This window comes from Motacilla alba, chromosome 4 (assembly GCF_015832195.1).
Source record: "Motacilla alba alba isolate MOTALB_02 chromosome 4, Motacilla_alba_V1.0_pri, whole genome shotgun sequence".
Classification (NCBI taxonomy): Eukaryota; Metazoa; Chordata; class Aves; order Passeriformes; family Motacillidae; genus Motacilla; species Motacilla alba.
This window is the reverse complement of record NC_052019.1, coordinates 47,210,663-47,226,241: the sequence shown is the minus strand read 5'-3', so window position 1 is coordinate 47,226,241 and position 15,579 is coordinate 47,210,663.

Below are 15,579 nucleotides of genomic sequence, written 5' to 3'. Positions count from 1 at the left end.
AGTGTAGGTGGCTATGTAGGTTGTGTGCCACTACATTGGCATTGCTGAGGGGAAGGGAGGAGGGCTGTAGCTGCAGACGAAATTGCACCAGCTTTTGGGTACGGTCTGTTTGTACAACTGTGGAAGCAGCTCCTCAAGTTCCCACTGTACTTCTTACAGTGGATTATAGGTTCAGGACAAATACTGCTGGCAGAAAGGCAGATCAAGGAGTCACTTTGTGTTTGGAAAAAAACCAAACAGAACTATGAGAGCAGGGAAAAAACATCAGCTGGACTTTTTTCCCCCCTCTCTATTCTCTAAAGGAATCACTAAGATCCACAAGGAATCTTTGTCTTTCCATTGCAAATAATGGGCAACTTCAGATTAGAAAGCAGCATATTTGACATGCTCATCTGGTAAGACTCTGCTGTGGAAGTAGCACAGGAATTCCTTGCGTTGGCAGGAATGATAATCCTCTAAGCACTCTGCTTCTCCATGTGCTTAGAACTGCACTGGAACAAGCCACAGGAACAGTCTCTTCTGGTTAGTATGGTTTGGTGTGACATGGCTTTTCAAAATGTGGGGGAATGCAATGTAAAGTAGGGCATGTCACTTACTGCTGCAGGCAGCCAGCATCTTAATTCTCTTAACAAATCCCACCTTCTCCATCATTTAAGTGATGATTTTCCCCATGGCACCGTATTAATTTGTTTTTTAATATGCAAGGAATGTTTTTAATACACGATATTGTGCTATGCTGTCTCTTGATCAGGTTACTTGGAGATATTTCAACTACTTTTTTTCACTTATGTTGCCACGAGATGCTTTCCACAGTATAAAGGTTGGACATCAGTCCTTAGTGCACAGGTCTGGCTACAAGACTGTGCCACAAGGCTGGCATGTTTGTGTCTGTTCACAGCTCCATGAGAAAAATGGAAAATAGGCCAAGAAATTGAGGTGATATCGCAAGGAAGACTATACACATATAAATAATATTTAAAAGCAACAACAATAAAATCACCACCAACAAACCAAATTAATAAACTGTTGATTTCAAAGGCACATAGTTGGGAAAGAAGCAATAATCAGAAAGAATGAAAATACAGACTTAAGAATCCTTTTTCTCCTTTTTCCCTCATACATATTTTTTGGGTGAATTCTGTGACTTGCCTCATACATCTCCTGTTGAGACCACATGAGTCAGGATACCAGACTCATTCACTTTCTTGTGCTTAGCCTCAAAATGTGTCCATGTGTCAAAGCATTTTGCCCCTGAGACAAAAGTCCTGTGAACAGTGAGCATATTTGGAAGCTCAGGGAACCCAGATCTGGCTGTTATTTCTGTAACACTCATTCCCTAATTCTGAGAAGCTGCACAGTTTCTCAGTTTCCTCATCTAAATAGTATGGGGAGTATCTGCCTCTTTTGAAAATGTGTAGGGGGAGGGATTTAGCTGATGGGAACAGATTTCTGTACAGCAATAACAGCATTTCTTGCATTAAAAAGAAGAAAAAAAGTGTTTTTATCATATTGTATGCTGCTCTATAGGGACTGAAGACATACTTTCCAAAAATATTCTCATGATGCCTGGAAAGGCTATAATCATTGTAACACGAGTATGCACAGAAGTTGTACTGATGCACAGAGTTGAACTGGTCACACTCTTACTCTATGCACTCTAATCCTTAAGAGCTATTTCATAGAGTGCCAGTAATACAAATCTTGTAAAGTTTCAACTTAAGGATGTGTAAAAATGACATATTTTTACTCAGTAACATTGGTATCTGTGTGTATTCAGCACAGATTCATTACTCAGTCCTTTATTTAAGGAATAAATCTTCCAGGTTTTCTATAGATACAACATATGTTGAGGACTTCTCTTAAAACACACAATAGATAGCAACTTGATATTTTTTATATTTTATTCTGATTCAAAATCTCTCCTGTCTTCTCTTTGTATACCTACCCTTTGGAGGCAACCTGCTGAATAGCAAAGAGCATTTCTTAGAAATACAAGTCTAAGAAAGTGGATTATTAATTAGAAATACTACACTTCTTGGTTTATAATCATGATACTTGTGGGCATCAAACCTGCACAGATGCTTTTTCTATTTTAAAACATTTGAAACAAGTTGGATCTGAGGTCAACTTTCAATACAGTTCATGCTGTCAAGCCACTGAACATTTAATGTCAGAATTATCCTGTAGAAGTCATCTTAAAAGACAATGTGGCTTGCTTCGGCAACAGACTTGTTTGGAAAAGTGAAATTGCTGTAGATTCTTTATTTAAATTCTAATCAGGAAGGGGCACGAAGTAAATGGCTACAGAGCTGGTATGTGGTTTAGGACTGAGACTGCCACACTTTGTAATTAACTTCAATGCTTGTAACTTTCTGATATTGACTGTCACAAAATACTGTGAAGTTGGAGCTTTTCAAATTGATGCCTTTTCTGCATGAGGGGACAAAAGGAACAAAAATCTCTGCCTGCCTTTCACAATGGAAAGAATATAAGAAATCAGAAGGCTTCCTCTCTTCAATGTGTGTGTTGTAGCATCTGTAATGTGCTGCATTCAGGAATGTGTTACCTCTATAAATTGTGGAATGTGTCCAGGATCTTTCAGTCCTTGAAGTGTGACAGACCATTACCTTATTCAGTGGCTGGAATTTGCTGTTGATGGAAAACACAGAGCTGCATCACTACTCACTCCCCTGAAATTAAAGTTTTGTAGGTATAGAGAAATAAAATGAGTCTCTGGAGGTGCTGCAGACCTGAAGCCTGTGTACAGAGAGCACTGACACAACTAGGAGCAATGGAAGTCACACCTGAGCTTCAGATACAGCAGAGGCCTGAGAAGTTGCAGGATGATTGGACTTTTGCCTGAGTTCCTCCATGGTTTTATATCAGTGCTTGACAGACTTCATCATCTGCACACAGTGGAAGCCTTGTGCAGAGTATCCTCAGATAAAGTAGCCCAGGTCTAGCACTCCACATGGCACACAGAAAATGTGAACCGTGATCTCTTGATCATCCTACACCTTTTGTTAAGTCACCAAAACTAAGACTGGAAATTTTAAAGGTAATAATGGTACACAAAGAAAAAAAATATGGACTAGAAGAAAGTTTTCAGAAGTGTGACATTGTTTATTTTATTTTATTTTGGCGGGTTTTTTTTGTGGGGGTTTTTTTGTTGTTTTTTGGGGTTTTTGGGGGGGTTTTTTGGGTTTTTTTTTGTTGGTGGTTTTTTTGGGGTTTTTTTTTTGTGTGAGTGTTTTTGTTTTGTTTTGTTTTGTTTTGTTTTGTTTTGTTTTGTTTTTTCTTGAGGCCTACAAACCAATTTGCCACTACAAATTAAATGGATTCAGGTTCTCAAAGTCTTGCTGTGGCCACCTCCTCCTTTCACCTGCTTCCCTTTGCATCTAGACTTGGCTTGTTTCCTTCTTCATGTGATGGTCTTTCCTGTCAGAAAGAGATGGGTGCCACTTGTGTGCATTTGATTATTTAGTTGACAGCAGCCTCTCCACCTCAAAAGAAAGTTTCTGGGTTGTTGTTTTTTTTTTCCTTTTTTTTTCCCCCCACTATCAGACATCTGGCATCCTGGAAAAAGTTTTCTTGCTGGTGCTTCCAGTCCTGATGCAGACCTGTGCTCCCTGTACAGAGTGGGATAAAGAGTCAGAAGGGAAGACTGATGATTACATGGCCTCACTAACCAACTATCATGTTCATGGACTCTGACAAAGTAAGTGAAAGTATTGTGTCCCCTTCCTGTTCTCAGCTCTGTTTTTTATCTGAAGAGTTAAGCCTCTGATGTATTTTACAATAAAACTGCACAAAACCATGAGACGAGTTTAAGACGTGGCATCACGCTGTGAATAACTTCTGTGGCAGAGATGAGAGTGTTCCATCTGCAGTGCAACGCAAGAGGAGCACTGCTGGTGGAAATCCAGCTATAAATTGCTGTCATGCAATGTTCCAGAGCCTTTTCTCAGAGCAGAGGTGTACAGGGGTCAGCTGTAGAGCAGAGACCAAAGTGTGAGTCCCAAGAAGTTCTGTCTCCCAGTCAAGTGAACCAGCAAGAATAGTTCAGGGCTGCAAATGAAGTTCAGTTTTGAATTAGGAAAAAAAAACTGTGTAGTGAGTTTATATTCTTGCGTTATCTCCCCTGTAGCTCAAACAATGCTTTTTCATTGTCGCAGCTAAGATTATACGAAACTTCTCTTTAGAGTCAGCATAAAATCATCAAAGGCCCATGAAAAAGAAAACCAAGTAGTAATTTTTTACACCCACATTTCTTTCTTGAGAAATGGCATTTGTCTCAAATGAGAGAAAGGCTTCATTAAAAAAAAAAAAAAAAAAGAAACTGTAATGCTGGAACAAAAACTTTCAGCCATTAGCATTTCTGTAACCTCACAAGACCCAATTTTCATGTCTTAATTTATAATCTTGGTGTTAAGAGAAAATATGGTTTTGTTTTTCTTGTTTTAGACTTGAATAATGGAAGGATTATATATATGCATTTGCTGCATTTACATAGAAGATGTGCTGGTTTTAACATCTGTCAAAGAGCTGCATCTTAAATTGCTTTTCATGATCATCGTTTGGCTGTTATTTTCTGGAGAGTTGGGGACTTCAGACTGGTTTTGAGAATTCTTACTCTAGCAAGAGGACAAATCCAGCCTGATTTTAAAAAGTGCTCTCTATTTACCATGTATACAACTGGAATTCAGTGGTGAAACTATCCAGGGAATGTGTCAGAAAAGGTGGTCATGTATGACAGCCCGCAGAGAAAGCTGGAGAAATCATAAAATGGAAAGAGCTTGCAAAAAAGGAGTCGGCTTTAGTAGGTGGGAGATTAAGGGACTGTCTGAAATATGCACTGCATCATACTGGCTGGTGCTGCAGTGTTCAATATTAGCCCACAAAATTTGTCATGCTGTCTCTCCCTGTGATATTCACTGTTATGGAAGACTTGGCTTGTGGAGCCTGGCAGCAGAAAAGAGAAGAGGAGTTACCCAGATGACTACACACTGTTTAGAATTCATGCATTTGGGGGATATTATGGAATTGCTAACAAATTAGTCTATTTTAATTGTAGTGGCATGTATGTATTTCCTGTCCCAACATATCCATGCCTATTCTTAGCACACCAAAAGAGTTGCAGATTTTTTTTGCCCTTGAATACAAAGAGCATGAAGAAAAGTTATTTTCTATACATCAAAGAGAATGAAGTCAAAATGACCAAACACAGAAAATTGAACAGAAATCTAAATATTGGCTTGTTCTATGCCATTTAACGATATCAAGACCAGCTATTAGAGAAAGCAAAAAGGGAAAAAAAAAAAAGGGAAGATTTCCCCAGAGTTCATATTTAATCACAGACAAAAGTAAATTGTAATTTGGACTGTAATGTGGTGAAAATAGCCTATTTGGACCTTAATAGAAGGATAATGTGGTAATTCAGACTGTCATTTCAGTAAGACATATTAGGTACTTAAGTCTGCACTTGTGCAGGAGTGATTTTTATTTTTGGTGTTTCACCTTTCAGATTTCTTGTATCTGAACATATCTAACCTTACTGAAATACAGATTTAGACATAGAGGTTCCTTAACTGCACCTATGTCATCAGTGTAACACAGGAAACCAATAGTTTAGAGTCAGAAGTTAAATATATCACAGGAAACTGGAGGAGTGTACAGGCTCCTGTAGGACACTTCTACTCCAGTGCAAACCTTAGAAAACCTGTGTGTCTGTTTGCATCTCATACCAGAAATGTAAATTCATATTCACTGCAAGATTAGGAAAAGGGATTTTCCTAAAGTGCAGATTACAGTGGGCTCTCTGAAAAAAAATATTTGTCCTGGGGCAAAATGCAGCTGAAATCCCTGAGGCGTAGGACAAGAGCATTACCGGGATGCTCCAAGCAGTCTGCTTCTTTATTGTCTTTTGTACCAAATAACACCTCAGCCTCATTTGTGTCTATAGCAAGAGAGAAAAATAGCAGTTTTCAATTAGAACTTTGAATTTAGGTGCTTAAACATGGATTTAAGAATCAAATGTTTTTGTCCCTTAAAAAAAAAAAAAAAAGAAAAAAAAAAAAGATGAATAGGGAAAGAAAAGAAAGTCTCATGGCTCTATTCCTAACTGGTCCCAGTTACCTGTGCAGGGGCAGTCTCTTGGAACCTGGATGCACCTCCAGAAAATCCTGCCACATTCCTGTTGGAAGCCTTTGCAGAAGTGTATTTAGAAGGCAAAGCTTACTTGGAGTGTAAGGCCACATGTTTAGAGGAACTTTGGTCCAGCTTCCACTGGCATAGATGACAATTTTTGTGCTGAATTTGTCAGCTTCTCCTCCAAATCACACAGCTTTTCTCCTTTTCTTCTGCATACAGGTTTTTCTTTTCTTTGGCAAGGCCCCAAATACAAAGATCATACACTGATTTCCAAACTGTGCCATTGTTCACCTCTTTCCTGTGTTTTTCAGATTCTCTTGAGTTTGCTTTGAACCTTGTAGACTCCAGTCTGCAAGTTTTCACATTCACTGACTGAAAAGAGTGTAAGAAGGGTTAGAAGTGTAAAATTTTGACTGTGGCAGTAGCTGAAGAACAGACTTAATGCATGAAAGCATCGAGCAAAAGGATGGAAGACTTGTGGGTAGGCACTGTTAAGTTTATTGATGGAAAAAAAAGTGCACTGCTCTTGCGCTGAGCCAGTGGAACATGGCAATGGTAAAACGTCATTAAGATTGGTTTGATTTCCATGTTTGATAACAGTAATTTAGGGCTCTCTTAGATATGGCAGATCCAATTCCTTTCTGCTGTATCCCCAGATAACTTTGTTGGGTTCATTTGCTTTAACTGTTATAGTGCTCTCTTGGTTGGGTGTGCTTATAAATCATTGGAGTAGTGCTGGGTAAAACTGAAATAACATTGATGTAAGTGACACCTTTCACTTCAAATTGAGATGGCAAAATATGTTCAGCCTCTTGAGAGGAAATGACAAAGAGCTATGGCATACTGAAGGCAAGCTGAGCATTGTAACTCTTGGGATCACATTGAGGAACTCTTTGTAAGGCCATGGCCTCTCACTTCATATTTTCAAGTGTCCAAACTGACTTTAATTCTGTTCAAAAGGAGGACAGTCAGACTTTTATTTTTCCTGCAAGTTTGTGTTCTCATTTCTCTCACTTTCACAAAGAATGTTACCTCAGAAACATTAAATGGGAAACATGTGCTTCAAGGCTAATGGTATTGCTTCTTTGTAAGGTCAGCTCCAAAGTCTCAACATAAAGGCTTTGTTAATCTAAAGTGAAATAAAAGCAGCTGTCATAAAACATGTGATATATAAACTCTCATTTAAAGTTGTATTATATTCCTCTTATTATTTTTAATAGTCTGAATAGAGAGAGAGAAAAAATATTTATTGAAAGGATAAAAAGCAGCACTCTTCTAATCTTCTCAAGAAAGGAGAGACAAATATTTTGTCACTGATATAAAGCCACTATCCTTAAGTGCCTTTTTTTCCCCCTTGGTTCTCATTTCTCTTAGATTATATATTCTGCCTACAAAAGAACAAGGAGTGTTGGTATTCTATAACTGAGAATAGCAGACAAGAAAGAGAAATTTTACAGTTTTTTAAACCAAAGAAAGAACATTTTGTCTTTTATTTATTAAGTTCTCATTTCATGACTCCTCCACTCAACGGTTTAATTTTGGTTGGTGGTCCCTAAAAAAGGATTTCTCCCATGCTCCTACTTTGCCTATCTGAAAGTTGCAATCAATATTGACCAGAAGCAAGTGTTGCTGTTCATGTCATGAGACCTCTGTGTGTTGATGAATACTGTTTTTTCTCTCAATGCAAATAGAAGTCACTTCTGTCTGCTACTGACCCCTCCAATCCCTACCTCACGTCTCATTAATATTAATGGAATTTGGGAGGTTGAGTTACTCCCTGCTACAAATGATCATTTGCTATTTTATGGAATAACTTCAGGTGTTGTACATAGAGACCCAAAGAAAATGGTTCACATCACAGGAGCTTTATCTTGGATATGCACTGGGGAAAATGACTGGTTCTGCTGGGTTGCTTGACGGACAGTTCCAGCTAAGAAATCCATGGATTCTTACCTGCCAGGACACATGAACATTGGTTGCTAGATATGAAGAGTTGTCCTCATGCTGTTCATTTTGTGATAGTATCTATACTGCTTTTACAATCTTTTTAGTTATATGTAAGTGCCAAGAAAAAATGCTCCCGTTAAAAAAAAACATAAATCACTATGTGTGTCCGATTCTTCTCTCTAAAGATTCTTTTGCAAGGACAGGTATTAAAAATCAGGACCCATAGACAACTTGGAGACCAAACTATTTCATTAAGAAAATTAGATACTTTTTGACAAACAGTTTCAGCTATCTTTTCATTTTTCTAACTTCAAAATTAATTTCTGAGTTTATCTTGTTTAACATCTGTTTAATATATTTCATATTTTTGCTCCCCCACCCTCAGCAAATCTTTCTGCATTCATTGTAGATATTTTTGTTTAAGTGTAGTTTTATGACAGGATAAAAAGCCTTTGTTTTCAGTGTACAATTATAGCTATTCTTTATAAAGCCTATATCCATTTTATAACATACATATTGAGATACTTCTTTTTGTGAACTTAACCTGGAATATCCTAAAATCTCTTTTATAATTCTTTTGGATATCTTTCTTTTGTTTTTCTTCTTTATTTTCTTCTATGGAAAATCACAGTTTCTCTTTTTACAGTTCTTCAAGAAATCAGAAACCTTATTAAAAACTGTCAAAATTAAAAGGGCATGTTCTGTGAAACCAGAATATCTGTGTAAGTGTTTTTATTGTCCATTCTTCCTTTTACACAAGATCAAAGCATCAAGGGACAAGAAAATAGGGTGAGAAAAGTCAATTCAAGCTTGCAGAATTCATGCTCTTGCCAAATATTTATCCAGTGATTCATCAAAAATGTTGCAAAATGTAGTACTGGATTTTTAATGATCACAGGTTTCACTGCCAGTTCTTGTAAGACATCCTGTTTTTGTGCAGTGCTTTAAACAAAAGTAAAAATCAATACATTAGGTTGAACCATAATTCAGGGGCAACTGGAAGCCACTAATGGGATGGACATAGCTCATTATGAAGTGGTTTTCAAAGGAATGTAAATACTTTATTTGCTGGTACTAGAAAACTCCCATTTAATTTGACTGTAGAGGAATGTCTTGTAACTGAACCAGTTCATGTTTCTGTTCACAGAATGAAGACATTCCTCAAGAGTGAGATGAACTCTAAAAAAGAAGCGGCACAGGCATGGCAAGAGTAATTTCTCTCATTTCAGTTAGCTGAAACAAAAGGTGAAATTTCAGAACTACAAGCCATGAGATAGCATCAAACGGGCTGCTTGGTAAAGAACACTGATGTAGTTGATAGGAATCCTTGTCATGTGAAATGGTCACACAGGAGATGCAAAGAGACCCTGATCTCTGTTGGCAAATGAGGCATTGCTTAAGCCAGACAGTGAAAGTAGAGAAGAGCAGAGGAAACAAGGTGAAACAGAAAGGTATGAGTCAATATCATAGGAGTTCAAGGACAAAATAATTGTGAAAGTAGTCAAGGTAATATATAACTTATCAAGGTAATAACATATAACTTATTATCCAAGGTAATATAGAACGTAACAATTAAAACTGAAACTTGTCTGCATGAAATCTATTATTTTGTTGAACTTCAGCATGTGCAAACTGCTAAAAGGAAAGGGTTTGTTCCAACAATTTCTAACTACTGGGACTTGCTGCATTCCAGCTGCTGGCCTTGTTCCCTCTGTAGGTGTCTGTACTTCAGATACTGGCCTATTCTACTGTTACTATTTTATGAGGAGCAACACTGTAAGAGGAGCTCAGTCTCTGAAGAAGAGGAGAGGCCTTGAGAGGCTTCAGCTCCTGAAGCATTTTCCAGTGTGCCTTTTCCATGGTGCTCTGCATAAAAGCGAAGCCAGTCCAAATACCTCTCTTTTTGAGCCTAACCACAGGTACTTTCCACCACGTTTCCGACCATATCATATATCAGAAACTTACTTAAAAAAAATAAAAGTAGGAACAGCAGAATTAATGTACAACCATATAACCTATATATTAATGACATCAGCTTATAGATAGCAAGAAAAGAGAAGCAGATGCTGAGAGGTAACTCTAGAAACTCAGTTTTAAGGGGCAGAACTGCTACCAAAGATAAGTTTTGCTGACAAAGCATAGTATGCCTGCTATTCAAGCTGCATAGCATGTGTCTATATGAGCAGCTTACTCTAAAATTTATTTTAGGACTGACCCATGACCTTTTTTTCATATGACATTCTTAAAAGTGAGAATGCATAGTTCAGTGCAATGAACTGTAGTGTACAACCTCATATAACCACAAAGGTTATATATACACTAATGAAGGTATAGAGAACAAAGTTGGAATGAAATGCATGGGAAAACTTTGGCTCTCATACTACACAGAAAAAGGCAGGCAGATTTGTCTCTTGGGAAACATGAAGAAAAACACGGGACTAAAATTTTAAACATACAAGCTTTTTGGCTTCTCTTCCTTCCAAGATTACTGAGGTAATGAAGATGGGATTCTACTTGTACTTTTAGAAATGTTATTGATGGCATTCCTGATTGCCAATAGAAATAGCTTTGCTGACTCCTGATGGACTGTATTAATTTCTTTTGGAGCTGTAAAACACTGACTGTTCCAAATCATCTTAAAGATGCCCCTACTCAGTCACTCCAGGAGAGACCTTGAGCAAAAAATCCATCAAGCTTAACATATGTAAGCAAGGAGAAGGGTCCAGCCTTTCTAAAAGGAACAGCAGAGAACTGGGCACATGCTGCTCCATGGCACTCACACCCTTCTCTAGTGCTGCTGCTTTGGCAGTGTTTTCACACTCATCTCACAACAACAAAGAATATTAAAACATGGAATCTTCACCCTGCTGTTAAAAGCATCACTGACAACAAAACATGCATTTTAAAGAATTGTTAGGTTCTTACTTGACCATGGTTTTCCACATCAGAAAGTAGGGAGAGTGTAAGAAAAGTGGCTCAGACTAAGCTAAATAGGAATTAGAGTGCAAGAAGAAGAAGAAGAAGAAGGCTAAATGGCTTTTCTCTCACACAAATCTATTAGACTAAACAGTGGAGAGAGAATAAAAGAGAAGATTTGCTGGAGAAAGGAACCTGAAGCCCCAAAGGAAATCTAAAGACTTCTTGCAATGTTTTTCTTTAGATTACACACCAAGTAGTGTCAAGGAAAGGTGTTAAAGTTTAGAAATCTGTGAGGGAAGTCCTTCTCTGTTCACTTCTGAAATAAAAGTTTTCAAATACTCCAATTTCAATTTTCTAAATACTCTAGCAAATAAAGCAATAGAAAGAAAATATGTGGTTTGTTTTGAGACATGCACAGAAGCATTTATGGCAGCTCTAAAGCATTGTTGATATGATGCTATATTTTTTAGCCAGCAAAAATGTGGCTTTGATCCTTACCACCTGTGTAACACAGGTGATGCAATACAAATGGGATTGCTGTTGACATGCCATGGCAAGGTTTTGCTCCCTTTTTTGAGGATGGGTGTGGGTGAGCATGGATCTTTTTTGAGCAGGTTAGTTTTTCTCTATAGAACTACAGTAATGCTTGATGTACAGTTAGTTATTTTAATTCTTTTACACTGCAAAACTAAAAAAGATGCGGACTTCTGCTGAGCAACAGCCTCTGGTTTTCTGCATTATATAATGGAGGTGAGTGGCTGGGTGCTGAAGCAAAGTTGCTGTTGAACTGTGGAAATTATTTATTAAGGTACAGAATGAAGGAATGTTCTAGATGTAAGCTGGGGAGGAAGAGAAGATAGACTGGCATAGTGGAGAAGTGGTGGAGTTCCATAGGTTAAATGGAGGATATGTGAATGAAGTCCTGTTTGCTGCTTATAGCTACACAAAAGGATGCAGATTCCATAAATATCTTGCTATTTTATGGTACTTGTTGTGTGTGGAAGATGCATTTGTCCCTGTTTATCTTAAATGTCAGTGCCTTTTTGCTTCTCTGCTGGATGAATTGAGATTTAGAGGCTCTAAATCTGATTTAAAAAGACTTTTTGGTCCAGGCTTGGGAGAGTTTCAATTAAGCTGTTTCTATGCATGTCTTAGTAATTCTTCTACTTTCTGATTGCTACCAAATAGCTCCAGTCTCTAGAGATTTGTTCTAACTTGTGAGCTTTCTGAGGAATCAGTTGATGACTCCATTTTCAGTTGGGCTATTATGGAGAGATGGATGTCATTTGGATATGGATCCAGTGTATGTGTGCCCTGTGTTCTGAGGAAAAGCTGGAGGAGAGGAAAGCATCAGCCTCACTGCTTCTGGAGCCTTTCTTGAAAAGCCAGTTTGTGTGAGGGCCTGGCTGCCATAACATTGAACTGAAACCTGGCAGAGAGCCTGGTTTAGGTCTGCATGGGGAATAGTGGTTTGTTTTTCAGGCTCCACTCTGGGGTAAGTTGTATGTGCTGCATGGCTCTAAGTCATACATGTGTTTTGGTGTGTGGACTGTCAGAATATGAATGTGTCAGATTATCTTCCCAATACAGCTAAATGTCTCACCTTGAGCCTTAGTGACAGGGAATCCAGTCCTGGAGGTACTGAGCTGAAAGGGCTTTGTGTTTACAGGTATGTGAAGCTCTTGCAGTGTGTTTTGTATCTGTTGATGTGTAGGGAAGAGAAAGCCAGTGATGCTGTGCTGGAGCTGTTAGAGGAAAGTAGTTAATGTCTGCCACTATAGCCCTCACTGCTCACCATGGAGGTCACCATGGAGGTGTCTGGTGATGGAGGTGATGCAGCTCAAAACCAAAAAGGAACCTCGACTGGTGTGTGTGAAAGTTGGTGCCTTTCAAAGAATTACTCCTTGTCTACTCATGCTGAACTTAGGATGCCACATATGGATGTGAAATGATTAAAGAATGTATTTTTAAACTGCTGTATTCACTTCATCCTGAATTTATGCAAATAGGCCAACCCCATAAGTAGTTTCATTTTTTTGTTCCTTCTCACAAAGAGTTTCACCAGCTTTAAAGGAAAAAGGGAAGTTTGTATGGAAAATGTGAGGCTGAGTCAATTAGTCTAACTTTTGAAACAGTCTTTATTCTGGGTGAAGTTGCACCAGCTTGAAGGCCAGTGCTGAAGCAGGTGTGCTCAGGATTAACGTGTGGAGGTGAGGGGTGGTTCAGCAGCCTCGGTGGATCACACTAACTCCAGGAGGCAGGGAATCAGCTGGTATCAGTTAGCCAGCAGGACATATGCCTCTGGCTGGCTTGCTGCCTGGCACACGCCTGTGCAGTAACAAGAGACAGGCAGGACTTAGGAGCACATTAGGAGACAATTTGACACAGAACCAAGCAGGCAGCGCGGAAGATGAAACAGGGAGTTTTAGAGGTAGGCGTAGAGTAAATTACCAAAGCGTTTCTCTTTTCCATGTGTTTAATTTGAAGTCTGATTTCATAATAAGTGATCCCATGTGGTGCTTCCTTAAAGTAATACTTACCTATTGTAAGCCTTTAAACATTCTGAGATGCCTGAAGTATGAAGTAGTTTTCCTCCATTAGCCGGAATGTACTAATCTCACTTAACAAGTTTTTTGACTGCTATTGAATATTCGAGTGCCACTTTTCCTCCTTGCTCTGCTCCCTCCCCATCCTGCCAGGGACAGGGATGTTGCTGCTCCTGCAGCAACCCTGGCACGGACGCAGCTGCATCATGTATGGTTGAGTTGGTGGTGAACGGTGGTTGAGTAGAATGTTTTAGCTGAGTGTGTGTGTGTTTAGACAATATAAATCAAGGGTCTAGTATAATAATCCAGTGAGTAACTTTCTCCCCAGTTCAGCTGTAGGTTTTAGCAAAAGCATCACTACAGGGGTGGTAACTTCCTTTTCTTTTTTCTTTCATTTTTTTTCCTTTCTTTTTTCTTTTTTTTTTTTTTTCCCCTTTTCCTTTTTATCCCCCTCCCATCAGAATTATGATAAACGTGGTGATGGTTCCCTTTCACAAGACAACCTGGCTTGACTCATGATAACAGTCTTGAAATCTCACTCAGTTGATTGTACTCATTTTGGTGATGTGAAACAAAAGAAACAACATTCCGTGCTTGTAGGTTTTGTTGCAAGGAACAGCACTGAGAATCTGAGGAATGCAAGAGTTTTCCAATAAAAACATCACAGTAATTGCTTTAAAGGAATGATTCATACATGTAATCTTTCAAATATGCTGGCATGGATTTTGTTAAAACAGATTGACTTGGCTAGCTTGATAGGTGCTATTCTTCAGAAGTGATACCTAATGATAATAAAGATATCTTGTCTGATCTCAAGGCAAGGTAGGGCCAAGTAAGGCTAAATCTTGGATGTGAAACTTTCTGGACACAAAGGTTTGCAGAAGCAGACATTTTTTATTTTGAGAGATGCTGCACCAGTAGAAGTGATCTCTTTAATTACCATCCTGACAATCTGGTGACACGAACATAAATAATTCAGGTTGGAAGGAGCCTTAGGAGTTTGCCCAACAATGAATTCAGAGACAGTCTGGAGTACCCTTATTAAGGAAACTTAATAATTAAGTTAGAAAATTGATAGTTCTCAGGTTGGTACAGCCACACGTGCTGTTAGCCTTTGCTGTTGGCAGATCCCAAGTCACTACTGTTTGGATTCCTGTCCACCAAGACCTCAGGATTTGCAATGGAGCTGCTCACTCACAGAGCCTGGCCAGCTCTTTCCTTGTGAGAAGAGAACCAGGTTGCTTGAGAGACAAAGTTCCTGCTCTAACTCCCCAGATGACCAGTGATTTGCACTATTAGTCCACTGCTTCCATTTGTAATTGTCTATACAGAATTGCTGCTGCATGCTGGTTAAAAGGTGCCATTTCCACCTTCAAAAATATTAGGTTTAGGTCAGAAACAATATCTGTAGAGTCTAAACCTGGGAAAACATGAATAAAGTCTAGATAATCTTGGGGAATGCCCTGAAACTTTATAAATGAAGAACAAATATGCAGAATCTATTTGATTGGTGTCTCCAGTGCTACTGCTAGTAGTAAATATTTTCCTCAGTTTTCAATGTACATGTACAGGTCTTGATCAGGAGTGACCCTGCTACAGTAATGCCACACTGAGGTGTTTGAACTTATTTAGAAGCTTTTTTGCTCTACCTTTTGTTTTCATGTTTCTATTTTACCCTAATTTTTCTAAGGCTCATGGTTATGGGGCTCTCTGCATTTTAAATAATTAAAATTTTCATTTGAATACAGTGTTACTCACCAAAATTGATCATGAAAGGAGATATACTTGCACTGAATAAAAAATAAGAGCTTAATTAATCCTAGGATCAGAATGTAGGTTAACAGTGATATACTAGTTAGTCTGTACACTCATCTATACATAATGTTACACAATATTCTATGACCTGTTCAATGCATAAAAATTACTAAACTAAATCTGATGAGCTTCACACTTTGTGTTGCTACAGGGTACAGCATGTGATTCCCACCAAGTGAAGTTGAAATGCCATCAAAATGTG